Genomic DNA, 16,273 nt, shown 5'->3' on the forward strand with positions numbered 1-16,273 from the left:
GTTGGGCTGAATGTGTTTTTACATTATGATATGGCTACAAGTCTGGGGTGGGGCAGGGAGTGGAATGTGGTGGTTTAAATAAATCCAGTGACTGATGGAAACGGATGCAGAGATCCACAGTTAAGCACTGGGTCAAGTTTGGGGAATCTTGTTGAAGAGAGGGAGGAAAGATTATAGGAACTGGAGGGGTTGAGGTCATGACAAGTGAAGGGAACCCACAGAAACAACTAACCTGGGCTCATAGGAGCTCACAGACTCTGGACTGACAGTTAAAGAGCCTGAAAGGGCCAGGCAGCGGCGGTGCAAGCCTTTAATCTCAGCACTTGGCAGGCAGAGGCAGGAGGATCTCTGTAAATTTGAGGCCAGCCTAGTCTACAAGAGCTAGTTCCAGGACAGCTAGGACTGTTACACAAAGAAACCCTGTCTCAAAAAAAAAAAATAAAACTTGCATGGGCTGCCCTAGACCCTCTATATAAGTGTGACAATTGTATAACTTCATCTACTTGTGGGACTCTTAGTGGCAGAAATAGGGCCTGTTCCAACACGTTGGCTGGCTTCCAGGAACCTATTCCTCATACTGAGTTGCCTTGGCAAGTCTGAATACAAGGGGAGGAACTTAGTCTCACTGCAATTTGATATGACATGCTTTGTTGACACCCATGCTTCCAAAAGGCCTGTCCCTTTTTGAACAGAAACAGAGGAGTGGATTAAAGGAGGGGTGAAGGAGGTGGAGGGGGGCAGAAATGGGAGGAGAGGATGAATAAACTTAATGAGTGAAAAAAGAATGATCTCTATATATTCATTGAGTGCTTGGTCACAAGGGAGTGGATCTATTAGGAGGTGTGGCCTTGTTAGGATAGGAGTGACCTTGTTGGCAGAAGTGTATCACAGCAGGTGCGGACTTTGAGGTTCCAGATGCTCAAGCCAGGCTCAGTGTCTCTCTTCTTGTTGCCTGTCAATCCAGATAGAGAACTCTCAGCTCCTTATCCAGCACCATGCCTGCCTGTGTGCCACCATGCTTCCCACCATGGTGACAGTGCACAAAACCTCTGAACTGTAAGTAAGCCAGCCCCAATGAAGTGTTCTTCTTTATAAGAGTTGCTGTCTCTTCACAGCAATAGAAACCCTACCTAAGACACTTCTTATCTTTTCTAGAACCATTTAAGGACTATTGGCACTGTTTTATATATGGAATAGAGTTTTCTTGGTTTCTTTTTAGTTGCCATGATGAAATGCCCTGGCAAACAGCAACCTATGGGGAGAAAGTTTATTTAGATTATAGTTGCAGAGGGATAGAGTCCATCATGGCAGGGAAGACGTGGCAACAGACAAGAGAGGCATGGTGGCAGGAGCGGGAAGCTGACTGTTCACATTTCATCTGCACACAGGAAGCAGAGGAAGAACAGTCTCAAAGCCCATTCCCCAGGTAGTACTTCCCACAGCAAGGCTCCACCTCCTGAGGGTTCCTTAACTTTCCTAAACTGCAGCACCAGCTGGGGACCAAGTGTTCAACCACATGATCCTAAGGGGGCCACCTCCGATTCAAGCCACAGCATAGAGGTACAGTGAATATTGTGAATGTCCTCAGAGAACATACACACTCACAGCTAGAGCTGGGATCAAATGCTGAGAGGTTAGTGACAGAGGAAGCATTGCACCTCTATGAAACCCCTCCAGTCCCTTGCTACGAAAAGGCAGTTCCTTGCCCAGCAGCATCCAACCTTGGGGCATTTTAGAATCTCATCCTAGACTAACCGACTCAGAATCTAAATTTTAGCTGGGTTCTGCAGGTGATTGACATGTAAGCTAATGATCAGAAGCACTGAACAAGTTCACGTGGTTGAACTGGGCCAGGAGGGCTGAACTGGAAGTCCATTACCCACACCTAAGGAAGAATACTGTTCTAGCTCTGCTTGATTAATAGCTACCGAAATGTCAACCTCACCATGAAGGCAAGCTTATAGTCACATGTTAATAGCAAGGAAGGAATAAAGATTTTAAAAACTCATATTGCATAGAGGATTGCTGTACTGGCTTATAAAAGGTGTTTGCAAGTTGAATTTGGACTGGCAGCTTCCAGTTTAAACACTGTCTCATGTCCCAGAGATAGAGAGGAGGGAAAGGCACCATCCCTTTGAGTAATCTTTAGCTATGTGTTAAAGTCACTCAGGTGGCAAGGATTTGAGGCCACTGTTGAGAATTAGGTCTAGGAGTGATGGATCAAGGAAATCTTTTTATCAGCATGTAGAATTCTTAAAACTGTCTATCCTTGATGTATCACATCCAGATACATCAAACCCTAGTGTAGTTTTCTGGATCTCTAATTGGGGTTTGAGGCCAAAGTCATTGCTAATATATCTGGTAGATATTATATATATTATGGTAGACATACAAGACAACCTGATAAAAAATTGGATACCACCTGTTCATGTCTACCTTTCAGCAAGCAGCTTGAGTGGTCCTTAAAACTCTTGATGCTCTTGCCCCAAGCTCTGGACTGCTGGGATTGAAGACATACACCACCATGCTCAGAAAGTGAGACCCACTTCCCCAACACTTCCTTGGAGTAATAGTAAAGAATGATAGCCTTATAAGACAGGATGTACAAATAGATGTTTCCAATGAAGCTGTCCTATTTAACTGCCATGAGAGCCAAAGCAAGAAGTATAGGTTTTATTTTGCAGACTAGTCGCTTTGAGAGATGATATAATATTGTATCCAGAAATATTACCCTGATGGGAATATGAAGGACAAACTGGAGAGGCTAGCACCATACAGATCAATATGAAGACAATGATCACTCACTGTCAAAAGCAATGACGAGATTAGTGACAATGTCATTGCCAGACTCCAAAGAGGAAGGCGGTTTACCATTGCTTCAGACTTTACCCATGAGCACGTGACGATCATCCACAGCCTTCCCTGAAATGTAGCTCTTATTCCAACCTCTGAAATATTGAACACACTATTCATGTGTTCAAGAGTCACCCGAAGTTTAGCATGTCTGAAACACTCTCTCGTCCCTCTTGTTCAGTGAAGCTATCCATCCTTCACCAAAGTCAAACAAGCAAATTATTCTACACTGTCTCATGAATTCCTGCATCTACTGAGTTACTAGGTCCTTTAAGTTCTAATTCCTCCACCCCCGTTACACCCACTCCTTCCTCTTTGGGTCATTTCTCCCCAGCTCAGGGTCCTGTCCTTTTCACGTAGACTGTAGATAGCTGTGTCTGTCGTCACTCCCTCCCTTCACTCCTTCCGTTAGAAAACCGCCAGCTTGGCCTTCTTGAAACAAAAAATCTATTGTTACTTAAGCAAAAATCTACAAAATTACCTCACTTACATACAGGATTAAGCCTCAATTTCTCATCCTAGAAGAATACAAAGCCTCCACTTCCTTAGCTCCAGCTTATGTCTTGCTGTACCTTGTCTGTCTCCTTCATGACTATGTTCTGTCGCTCCTTACCCCAAGTTTGGGGAAATGCATGCAAAACAGAATGCGCAGGGTGCATCTTGCCTGTATATCTCCTTTCCTCTTCCTTCTCTCTCTCCTTTCTTCTTCCTGCATCTAGAAAACACCTCTTTGCCCTCTCTATTCACTGGATGCCATCTGTGTGAAATCCTCACTGAAATTCCTCTTTCAATACCCCCATGATTTCCTAGGAAGAATATTTTCAACTCCAGAATATAGTAAATATACATACTAATAGTTATTAATCATAATTACCTATTGAATAAATGAATAAAGAAATGGAGTGTTCTTTTTCCCTAATTCATTCATGGATGAGCTTGGCTTTTTAAAAGGCTCTATCACAGAGCTGGAGAGATGGTTCAGTGGTTGCAAGCACTGACTGGTTGCTCTTCCAGAGGACCTAGATCCAATTCCCAGTACCCTCATGGCAGCTCACAACTGTCTGTAACTCCAAGATCTGACACCATCACACAGACATGCATGCAGGCAGCACACCAACACACATAAAATAAAAATTATAAACAATTTTTTAAAAAGGCTATGTCACTAGACACTGTTCTCTCATGGGCTCAGTTACTGACTGTCCGCATCTAACGTCCAAAGGTACCCTGAGCTGTATTCTTCATTACTTACCAGATATTTGAGTGGGGCAATCAACCGGAGGCAGGGATGGTGAGTGCTGGTCTGTGACAATACTCTTAGTGAGAGGTAATGAGAATGGAGATTAAAGAGACGGTTTTTAGGAGTGTTGGAACATGAGTATCATTCTAGACCATCGGAGCCTCCTTCCAGGGTTGATCGTACAGGAGATGCTGAGGTCCGGTGTGGAGGAAGCAGACGCATCAATGTTCAGAAGACTGAGGGTGGTCAAGTATTTTTTCAGATCCCCCTTCTTTTTTTCCTTTCCCTCTTTTCCCAAAGTCAATTGTGTGAGAAGTCAGTAGAGTTGGTAATTGGTAAGTTTCTTCTTTCTTTATCCAGTCCATGTCTAGTCTTTGTCCTTCTAAAGTATAGTATAAATAAATTAACAACTGCCCCTAGTAATTGCATGAAATTCCAAAAAGGTATCTTTTTATAAAGGTATGATTTTTATGATGTCTGTTCACAATTCATGGCTTTTTACAGCTTAAGCTAAACCCATAACTTTAATCTTAAAATGATGTACTCTTTTATACCCTGACCCAGAATAATGTATGCAAATGAATGGTGTGTGTGTGTGGTCTGTGTTGTGGCTATCGTTTGCTGAAAGCAGCTAGTAGATCGACCTTGATATTAAAGAAAACAATAGACACCATAAACTCTGAAAGCAACGTGTGGATATAGGTTGATAACGGCTGCTTGCAGCCTTAAGTGCTGTTCTGTGTCAGGGAAGAAACTTCTTCTTTTGTAAAACTGTTAAAATTTTCTGTAAAAAAGAAAACACTTTTAATCCCAGCACTTGGAAGGCAGAGGCAGGCAGATCTCTGTGAGTTTGAGACCAGACTGGTCTACTTAATGAGTTACAGAAAGCCAGGGCTACAGAGAGACCCTGTCTCAAAAAAAGTTTTAAAAAAAGAACTCATTCTTTCCCATTCCATTTTTTTCTGTGCTATTCAATAAATATAGCACAAAGCCCTTTCTTTTTTGTTTTTATATATTACATATATTTTATATTTTTACTGATTTTTATTGAGCTCTGAATTTTTCTCTGCTTCCTTCCATGCTTCTCCTCTCTCCTTCAACACTCTCCGCTGAGATATTTTATGCTATTTGTGGCAATTGTGAAGGGTGATGTTTCTCTGATTTCTTTCCCAGCCCTTGTATTATCTGTGTACAGGAGGGCTACTGATTTTTTTTTTTTTAGTTAATCTTGTATCCTGCTACATTACTGAAAGTGTTTACAAACTGTAGAAGTTCCTTGATAGAATTTTTGGGATCGCTTATGTAAACTATCATCAGCAAACAGTGAAAACTTGATTTCTTCTTTTCTGATTTGTATCCCCTTAATCTCCTTTTGTTGCATTATTGCTCTAGGTAGGACATCAAGATCTATATTGAATAGATATGAAGAGAGTAGACAACCTTGTCTTGTTCCTGATTTCAGTGGGATCGCTAGGAGTTTCTCTCCATTTAGTTTGATGTTGGCTGTAGGCTTGCTGTATATTGCCTTTATTATGTTTGGGTATGTTCCTTGTATCCTTGCTCTCTTCAGGACCTTTATCATGAAGGGATGTTTATTTTGTTAAAAGCTTTTTTGGCATCTAATGAGATGATCATGTGGCATTTATTTTTCAGTTTGTTTATATGGTGTATTATGTTGACAGATTTTCCTATGTTGAACCATCCCTGCATCTCTGGTGGATGATGGTTCTGATGTGTTCTTGATTTGCTAGTATTTTACTTGGTATTTTTGCAACAATGTTCATGAGTGAGATTGGTCTGTCGTTCTCTTTCTTAGTAATGTCTTTCTGTGGTTTGGGTATCAAGGTAATTGTAGCCTCAAAAAAGAGTTTGGCAAAAAAAAAGTTCGGCAATGTTCCTTCTGTTTTTATTGTGTGGAATAATTTGAGGAGTATTGGTAATAGTTCTTTTTTGAAAATCTTGTAGAATTCTGAGCTAAACCATCTGGTCCTGGGCTTTTTTTTTTTTCGGAGACTTTTGATGACTGTTTCTATTTCTTCAGCAGTTATAGGTCTGTTTAATTTGCTTATCTGGTCTTCATTTAATTTTGGTAAGTGCTATTTATCCAGAAAGTTGTCCATTTCCTTTAAGTTTTCCAATTGTGGAGCACAGGTTTTTGAAATGTGACCTGATGATTCTCTGTATTTTCTCCATGTCTGTTGTTATGTCCTCCTTTTCATTTCTGATTTTGTTAATTTGGATATTCTCTCTCTGCCATTTGGTTAGTTTGGATAAAGGTTTGTCTATTTTGTTGATTTTCTCGAAGAATCAACTCTTTGTCTCATTAAGTCTTTGTATTGTTTTCTTTGTTTCTATTTTGTTGATTTCAGCTCTCAATTTGATTATTTCCTGCCATCTAGTTCTCTTAGATGAGTTTGCTTCTTTTTGTTCTAAAGTTTTCAAATGTTCTGTTAATTCACTAGTCTTCACTAGAGTTTTCCAACTTCTTTCTGTAGGCATTTAGTGCTATGACCTTTCCTCTTAACACTGTTTTCATTGTGCCCCATAAATTTGGGTATGTTGTGTGGTCATTTTCATTGAATTTTGGGAAGTCTTTAATTTCTCCCTTTATTTCTTCCTTGACCCATTGATGATTCAGGTGAGCATTGTTTAATTTCCATGTGTTTGTGGGCACAAAGCCCTTTCTTAGGGGCAGACAGACAGACACACTCGACAGCTGAGAGAACACAGACATTAGGACAGATGGAGGACATAGGGAGAGAAGTAGAGAATTTGAACTTGGATTAGGTCTTGGTTTCGACTACTCCAAGAGGAAGAACATTTTTTATTCCTTAATGCAGCATTGACAGAAGTGGGAATAGCTGCATTTTACAGATCAGGTCCAGCATCTGGAGGCATCTCTACTGGAATACTGTTTGAGACTCTCCCAGGTACCTTTGCCAAGACCTTGCTACTGAGGGTTTTTGGAGGCAGTTTCCTTTATTCTGAGTCAGTGCTTGTTCACTTCTAGTCTTTCCTTTTCCTTCCTGCTGTCCCACAAATCAATAAGAAACATTAGGAGCCTTTTACTTAGGAACCTTTGGCAGTAAGACAATTTCTCCATCTGGGCTTCCATTTCACTCCGCCATTGTGAAAATGGAACCCTGGGGAGCCAGTTTCTTCCTTTTCTGCCCCCTGCCTGCACAACTGCAGAAAATATATTCCAGAGATTTGACGGTTCCTTTCCATTTGGCTTGTTGTCCTAATTGACCTCCTCAACACCTGGCAGCTTGTCACATGTCTGTTTGTTTTCCCTGTTTTATAAGTAGAGATAACAATGCTCTATTTGAACTCATTAGTTGTCTGGTTGTTGTGATGAACTGATAGGAACCACTGAAAGAAGGACTGGTTTATCTGGGCTCAGGATTTCAGTCCCTCACAGTGGAGAAGGTGGAGCATCACCATGGTGACAGGAGAATACAACAGATATATTCACATGGTGGTTAGACCTGGGAGCACAGAATGAGACAGGAATCCATGCACTCCTTCTAGATGCCACCTCCTAAAGGTGCCACAACCTTAGGGATGGGGCTCTGACTGCGGTTATGTGTTCAGATCAAAACCATAGCACTATCCAACTCCCCTCTTTCTATGACTCTGAACTCTTGAATGAGAGCCTTTATTACACATGTTGTATATTCCTTTCTGTTTTCAAGCATTTTAGGAAAATCAGAATGGATAATCAAGACGCACATGAATTACACTCAACAACAATACATTGACAACCCTAAAATGAAATGAATGCTTTTTTATTCCAGGTATGCAGAACAATTTGACTAATTTTGGACAGATGGGTTATGATTGTGAAGTAGCTAGATGTACCCTAGACTCAGGACAGCAAGTAATGACCTACTTCATAATTTTAATTATACAGATGAGGCCCATGGTGGTTTAATTATTTTCTTGGAAGACATTACTCTGTGTTTCTTTTTAATTCAGGAAACCTAATGAATTTTACCATTCATCTTCCTTCTGAAGTCAGAATTGATGATTCCCCATCTGGGTTACTAATGCATAAGCCATAGGAGGAAATCTTATGTGTGAAAAAGTCAGGACAGCCTTCCTTTCCTGAGTCCTTTTCACTTCTGCATATACCCAACAGTCACCTGTGGGCCTTGGCAAGGAAGGTGTCAACTTTGGCCGACCTGTGCAGATCTGTGTCTGCAAGACCTGGGATCCGAGGATCTGGGGAACAGGCAGACTAAAGCCCATTGCTGCAGACCTGGGATCCGAGGACCTGGGGAACAGTCAGACTACAGCCCATTGCTGCAGACCTGGGATCCGAGGGACCTGGGGAACAGTCAGACTACAGCCCATTGCTGCAGACCTGGGATCTGAGGACCTGGGGAACAGTCAGACTACAGCCCATTGCTGCAGACCTGGGATCTGAGGACCTGAGGAACAGGCGGACTACAGCCCATTGCTGCAGACCTGGGATCTGAAGACCTGGGGAACAGTCAGACTACAGCCCATTGCTGCAGACCTGGGATCTGAGGACCTGGGGAACAGGCAGACCACAGCCCATTGCTGCAGACAGCCACACTTCAGTTTCAGTGTGCTTTTATACATGAATGGAACAATGAAAACAATGATCCAAGGAAGGCATGATCAGAAAAGCATGCAAATAAAATCTGTAAGCACATACATACCACATATTAACAGAGAGGCTCCTTTCCCAGAACTTTCTCAGGACAGACCAATTCAAACACAATTTCCTGACATTTACTATAGATTATATCTGAGAAAGCATAAAAGCAGGGCAGACGTCCAGATCCAGGGTACACTGACCAGGCTAGGCTCTAGAGCTACGTTCCGACATCCAACAAGAATGAATATGTCTTACAAATTGAATATTAATGTTGGTCACAGGAGGCATGACATCATGTCCAAGAACAATCCAGGGAACCAAATGTACCTGTGGAAAAAGGACCTCTGCCTTTTTCCTGGAGCCTCTCTCAGGTCCCCAAGGCATCGTCCACTACGGGTCATTCTTCTGATCATCCCACAGGAGGGAGCAATCCCTCCTGCTCCACAACTCTTAGTTAAGAGGCAGGCGGATCTCTGTGAGTTCGAGGCCAGTCTGGTCTACAAGAGCTCGTTCCAGGACAGGCTCCAAAGCTACAGAGAAATCCTGCCTCGAAAAACCAAAAACCAAAACAAAACAAAACAAAAAAACCCCCAAAACAACAACAACAACAAAAAAAACCAACCAACCAGCCAAACAAACAAACAAAAACCTCTTAGTTAATATATATCTAATATATTCTATCCAATTCATATTGACATTTGAATTCTCATTCTGTAATATAGTTCCCCTACTGATGAGCCAGGGCCTTCTGGAACAAGTTAAAATTTCTATGCCAATCAGTTTGAAATGAGCTGGACCGTGTATACCTTGCAGGCCCCTGTCTCAGCACTCCCACTAACGCTACAGGTTTACCTATTCCTCTTTGAAGATGATCCCTCTCGTGTTTGTGACTATGTTCCCAGCAGAAGCAATGTGCTCATTCTCCTTACTCTACAAGGAAAATCAGACTCAAGTTTTGATTAACTTTTTTTTTTTTGAGACAGGATTTCTCTGTGTGACAATTCTTCTAGCTGTCCTGTAACTAGCTCTTGTAGACTAGGCTGGCCTAGAACTCACAGAGATCTGCCTGCCTCTGCCTCCTGAGTGCTGGGATTAAAGGCGTGCGCCACTACCTGTTCAAATTTCAGTTGTGTTTAATGTACTAAATGCAAAATAACAGAATGGGAAGGAGTTAGGATTTTTGGAGACTTAGGCTCCATTATTGATGTCCTTGAGTGACTTGTGTAACTTTCTTTTTTTTTCTTTTCTTTTTTTTCTTTCTTTCTTTCTTTCTTTTTTTTTTTTTTTTTTTTTTTTTGGTTTTTCGAGAGAGGGGTTTGCTGTAGTTTTAGAGCCTATCCTGGAACTTGCTCTTGTAGACCAGGCTGGCCTCAAACTCACAGAAATCCGCCTGCCTCTGCCTCCTGAGTGCTGGGATTAAAGGCATGTGCCACCACCGCCCGGCTTTGTGTAACTTTCTTAAACTTCCGTTTCTTTGTGTGTAAGCTGACTACTTAAAATGACTGTCTCATCAAGTTGTTGGGAAGTTAGATGCAAAGATTCATCATTGTGCTTAGGACTGTGTCTGGCCTAAGTATGAAATATGGAAGCATCTACTATTATTTATATTTTTCCTGATATTTTTCAATTTAGGTGTATTTTAGTATTGTTATATTGTATATTAACCGACTTTCATGTCTAAAATTATATTAGCTTGAGTATATATACTCAATGGCCAAGGGAACATCATTATCGACCCTAGTCTGTTTATTCCTAAGTGTTTATCACAACTTCATCTCATGGAGTATGATCAAGCAAGACATATTGAAGCGATGTGTGTAAAATGAACGGCTGGACACTTCCCACCGCCTGCCCGGCTAGCTTTACCCGAAATAATTACACGGAAACTGTATTCTTTTAAACACTGCTCCATTAGTTTCAGCCTCTTATTGGCTCTCACATCTTGATTAACCCATTTCTAATAATCTGTGTAGCACCACGAGGTAGTGGCTTACCCGGAGGATTCTAACCTGCGGTTGTCTCGGAGAGGAAAGTCATGGCGACTGCCTCACTGTCTTCTTCCTCCCAGCATTCTGTTCTGTCTACTCCACCCACCTATGTTCTTACCTATCAGGCCAAGCAGTTTCTTTATTAATTAGCCAATGAAAGCAACAGAAATACATAAGACTCTCCTACATCATTTCCCCTTTTTCTGTTTAAACAAAAAAGGCTTTCATTTTAACATAGTAAAATTACATATAGCAAAACAGTTATAAAGCAAGAATTACAGTCACAATATCTATATCTATTTTATCTTTTATCATGACTAAGGAAAACTATAACTAACCATTCTTCAACTCCATCAAAGACTCCAGAAGGATATAATATTACCTAAGCAAACAAGAAATAAGCAACTTCCAAATTCTAAAAATGACAGAGACATCTCGCTACCTGGACAATCACCCAAAGTTTCTCTGTACCGTTGGGGCATTCATCTTCAGCCTACAGGCCCATAGTATCCAGCAGACATTTCCATGAAGCAGGAAATTTTAAAGGCAGTTCAGTCACTATCTGCTGTGTCCTGTAGAATGTCTCGCAGACTCTTTCATGAATCAGGAACCCCGAAAGACCATCTCACCTTTAGGTAAGTTCAGCAATCCTCTCTCTGTGGGTTCTTTGTGTCCAGTTTATGCATCAGTCCAGGCAAGAGCAGTTTCTTGCCCAAATGGCTATCAAGCTCCATAAGGAGCCTCTTCAGTGCCCATCTTCCTCTTGAAGTAGATTGGTGCTGCCAGGAGCAGATGTATCTCATTGTCATGAAAACCCTAGTTATTAAAACATTAAATGTCATATTATGTAGTCTTTGAAAGATATGAAGAATGCCTATCTAACTGAAATATATCTCTATATATCTAGAAAATCTAACTAGCATGACTACAAGCTTGACTATTATCAATGATTATCCATTAACAACCTATATTTCCTAATTATACATTACATTTTTAAATGAACTACACAATCACAATACCTTAATCAAGATCAGAAATACATATGCATATAACAAAATTGACCTTAAATTTCATACCAATGCAAATTATTTATATCTATATCATATCCCCCTTTAAATGTAAAAGAACATTTATAAGCAATATTTGGGAATATGGATGTAGTTATTTCTCTCCAAACTTCTTCCTGCTGAATAGGGGCGCTGTTAATCAGGTCTTTCATGATAACCTGTGTGCTAGGTTCATCTCAGTTGGCAGTTGAATGAAGTAATTTCTTGAGGGTGTTCACAGCAACCTTTCAGGAGGACGTGGTCTATCATACCATATTGGGATAGAAACAATCCACAGGGTCTCATCCTCTGTGAAAACAAAAGAAGACCCTCTCCAAAGCATCATATCCTTAGACCCAAATTTGGAAGTCATTATACCCTTATGATATCCATTCTGGTTTAGCTTGGCAGCCCATAAAATGAAATGTTCCTCTGTACTTAGTTCCTTCACAATCAAACATTTTAAAGAAAATACAATGTACATAATCCAGACTCTCTGTGAATTTTCCATTTTTACATAGCTTATTTTCCTTTATTTCTTTTAATCTATAACTATCTGTAATCTGTCTCTTTAAAGACTTTACCCTTTTTTTAAGGCATTAACTTTATTCTCTATATTCTTTTTCTTCTCTCTCCCAAGTCTACGTACAGTCATCCAACATTGTGACCCATTTATAGGTCTTGTATGTCTGAATCTGTCCTATTGTGAATCTGTACTTCTTTACTGTCCAGGAGCATTTCTTAAAATGTTAAGCACTTCTTAAAAACTTAAGTTGCACCATGTAGAGGTAATATGGTACCGCCTGTTTATTGCCAGTCTAAACCTTAATCGCGCTGTTATTAGGATAATTACGATAGTTCCTGCCTGAGACCAGCACAGTTCAGCATGGCAGAGCTGAGCCAGAGCTGCTCCTGCCTCCGCCATTTGGTGCCCCTGAGCTGCGCACAGTTCCAGGCACACAGCAAGTCCACATTGCCATCAAGCAAGCAAGCATTTTACTCCAAATGCTCCATTCAAAAGCTCTGACTCCCGCAGGAGCCAGACAGAGATTATAATGGCTGCACAGCCCAGAAACTGGTATTTCAAAACCGTCACTTTCTAGTAGACCTGATCCTGCTACCTATTCAGGCAGGAAGAGCTGAGCCATGGGCATGGTCTCAGCTACTTTGTTCCCAACCCCGAGTGGGCACACAAACATCTGGGCCCAGAAATGCTCCATAGCCGGAGTTTGCACCAGTGGCAGGGCCCAGGAAGCCGCATTTTAAAACGATATGGCGCCAACGTGTGGACAACTGTATCCACATAAAGCCTGAGACAGCTTGGGAAGTAATTCTAGAACAAAATAACAGCATTATGCATGGTTTCTTGGTAGCAGCAATTTCTTGGGTCTGCTCTGTTTGCTAGAGGCAAGCAAGCACTCTCATCTAAGAGAGGCTTCCTGACTCAGCTTTAGCTGCAAAACTGTAGCTCCTTTAAGAGGTCCTGCTGCGAAACACTTAAACGGTGTTGTTGAAAAGCTGAACGCATGCTTTTCAGTTTTCAGCCATAGCAGGAAAAAAGCTGCGCCGTTTTAAAATGCTGGCTTTCTTGGCCGTCCTGCCAGGGCAAACTCTGACTCTTTCAGGCAGGCAGGCAGTCCGACTGAGTGTGGTCTGTGAGCAGAATGCTACAGCTTGCTTGCTGGCAAGGACCTTGAAACGCCATAGAGTTGTGGCAATGAACACAGCTCTGGCTGGTATCTCAGCCCTGAGGCTGGAAAGCTAAGGAATGAGCTGGATCTAACTGTCAAAGCTACAGCTTTAGTCCTACCCATTGAAGACTCGTGCAGTCAGAAAAAGAGAGATATACAGTAAAGAGAGATTCAGAGAGGAAGAAAACCTCTAAATGTTTTACAGTGTGTTAAAAATATATGCAGGCTAAAAGTTAAAGTTCTTAAAGTAAGGAAAGAAAGAAGAGTAGTTGGGTGTGGTGGTACCTTTAATCCCAACACTTCGGAGGCAGAGGTAAACTGAACTCTGAGACTTTAAGGGGCAGAGGTAGTTGACCTCTGTGTCTTCAAGGTGTGGTAGCACACACCTTTAATCTCAATGCCTGCGAGGCAGAGACAGACAGGTCTCTGTGAGTTCAAGGTGTGTTAGCATACACCTTTGAGCCCAGCACTTGAGAAGCAGAGGCAAGTGGATCTCTGTGAGTTCAAGAACAGCCTGCTCTACAGAGTTATTCCAGGACAAAGATATTCAAAGAACCTGTCTCAAAAAGTAAAAGTAAAAATAAAAGAAATACAGGATAAAGCCGCATAAAGATAAAAAATACACAGAGAATCTTGATACTGTGTGTTATTATGCTCTCTTTGAATTGTTTGAATGCTGAGGAAGGAGCAGCAGCTGCTAAAAGACTTTTGTTTATAAATGCTGCTGAACTAATCCAAGATAGGTATTTTGAAAATACCTTGACTTCAAAGTTGAAGTCAAAAGGTATGCTACTTTGGAGAAGAGATTCTGCTTTTGTTTCCACAGGAAACGAGAGGCTGTGGATTCATTCTGAATTAAGAAAAATCAGGTTAAATCAAGGAAGACCACCTGAGAAATCTCCAGTAGGAACAGATGGCCTGGATACAGAGTTCTACATCCAGAACTGATTCAGGATTGCTGCCTGCGGTGATCAAGACTCACAGGATACTCCAGTCAGGACTTGATGATAATTTTCTTTAGTTCCCCATAAGATTATCAGCACCCTCAACCAGCAGGAAGTAGCCTGAAATACTATGCCCACATTCCCAATAAATGGACTATGGGTATTTTCCTTTGTTAAAAAAAAGAGGGAAATGGTGTGGGAGAATTGTCTGTATTCTGTCAATCATGTATTTTAATAAAACGCTGATTGGCCAGGCAGGAAGTATAGGCGGGTCAGCCAGACAGGAAGTAGAGGCGGGGCGATGAGAACAGGAGAAGGCTAGGAAGGTGGAAGCACATTCCTCCATTCCTGCCCAGATCACCAAAGAAGCAACATGTGAGCTGATGGCTGAAAAAGGTACCAAGCCATATGGCTAACACAGAGTAGAATTATGGGTTACCGTAGGATGTAAGAATTAGTTAATAAGAAGACTGAGCTAATGGGCCAATCAGTTTATAATATTATGGAGTCTTGTGAGTGATTTTCTTGGGGACTTGCTGGTTGTGGGGTACCGGGCAGGACAGAAACCCCAACAAGCCAGCCGTCATGTTACAGATGTGGCAGTAATCCTTGAGTACTTCTATCAAAAACTATGTCCAGGCAATGGTAGCACATACCTTTAATTCCAGCATTCAGGAGGCAGAGGCAGGTGGATCTCTGAGTTTGAGGCCAGCCTGGTCTGTAGAGTAAGTTTCAGGACAGCCAAAACTACACAAAGAAACCCTATCTTGAGAAAAAGCAAATAAAAAACTACTAGGTCATGATAAAGATTTTTGATAAAAATGTCTTTATTATTATTAGTTATTATTGTGCATGTATGATGGAATGTGTTGGCCCATGTGTGGAACTCAGATGATAACTTTGTGGCATAAGTTCTCTCCTTCTGCCTTTATGTGGGTTCTAGGGACTGAATACAGGTTGTCAGGTTTTGAAGCAAATGTTTCACCCACTGAGTCATCTCACCAATGCCAGGACAAGCTTTTCTATTTAGGGAGTCCTCAGAGTTTATTCATATATTCTTAGTGTTCTGTTTTAACAATAACAACCAACATTAGCATCGGCAGATAAAGACATCACCTTTGTAAAATCTTTGTACTGAAGTTTGCTATGGCTATGGTTACTTTTCTTACTCATGTGACGAAATGTCTATTAAAAAATGCAACTTAAGAATGGAAGGGTTTGTTCCGGCTCACACTTTGAGCACATTGTTCACCGTGCAAGGGACTCTTTGCAGCAGGTGCATAAGCTACATGGATACACTGCCATGCAGTTAGGCAGCTGAGAGGGAGGAATGCTGGAGCTCAGGCTGTTTACTGGCTCATCAAAGTCCAGGACCTCACTCATTGGATGGTGCAGCCCATATTCAGGGTGGATCTTCCTTCCTTCTTCAGTTAAACTCTCTTGCTACACTCATAAATATGCCCAGAGGTGTGGCTCCTTAGTGATTCCTAATCCAGTAAGGTTGACAAACTCCACCTTTTGTCAACTTGATACCCAATTACATTGGTCTAAATGAAAACATTCCACCCTCACACAAGAGCGTTTCATATTCTTCCTACAATGCAAAGCATACTTCGCCCATCTCTAAAAGTTCCCATATTGTTCAGAAGTCCAAAATCCAAATTCTTTTCTGAGGTTCAAGGCAATCTCTTAACTGTGAGTCACTATAGAATGTTTTAAAAAGTCATCTACTTCAAATATACAAGGGTACAGAATAAACCTTCCCTGCCCAAAAGGTGTGGATTGGAGGAGAGCAAGGAAAGACCAGACTGAGGATGAAATCCACCACAGCAGATGCTGACTCTGAAGTCAGTATCTAACATCTGGGTTTTGTGATGCTGACTA

The sequence above is a fragment of the Myodes glareolus genome, chromosome 11, assembly GCF_982192425.1.
Source record: "Myodes glareolus chromosome 11, mMyoGla1.1, whole genome shotgun sequence".
Lineage (NCBI taxonomy): Eukaryota > Metazoa > Chordata > Mammalia > Rodentia > Cricetidae > Myodes > Myodes glareolus.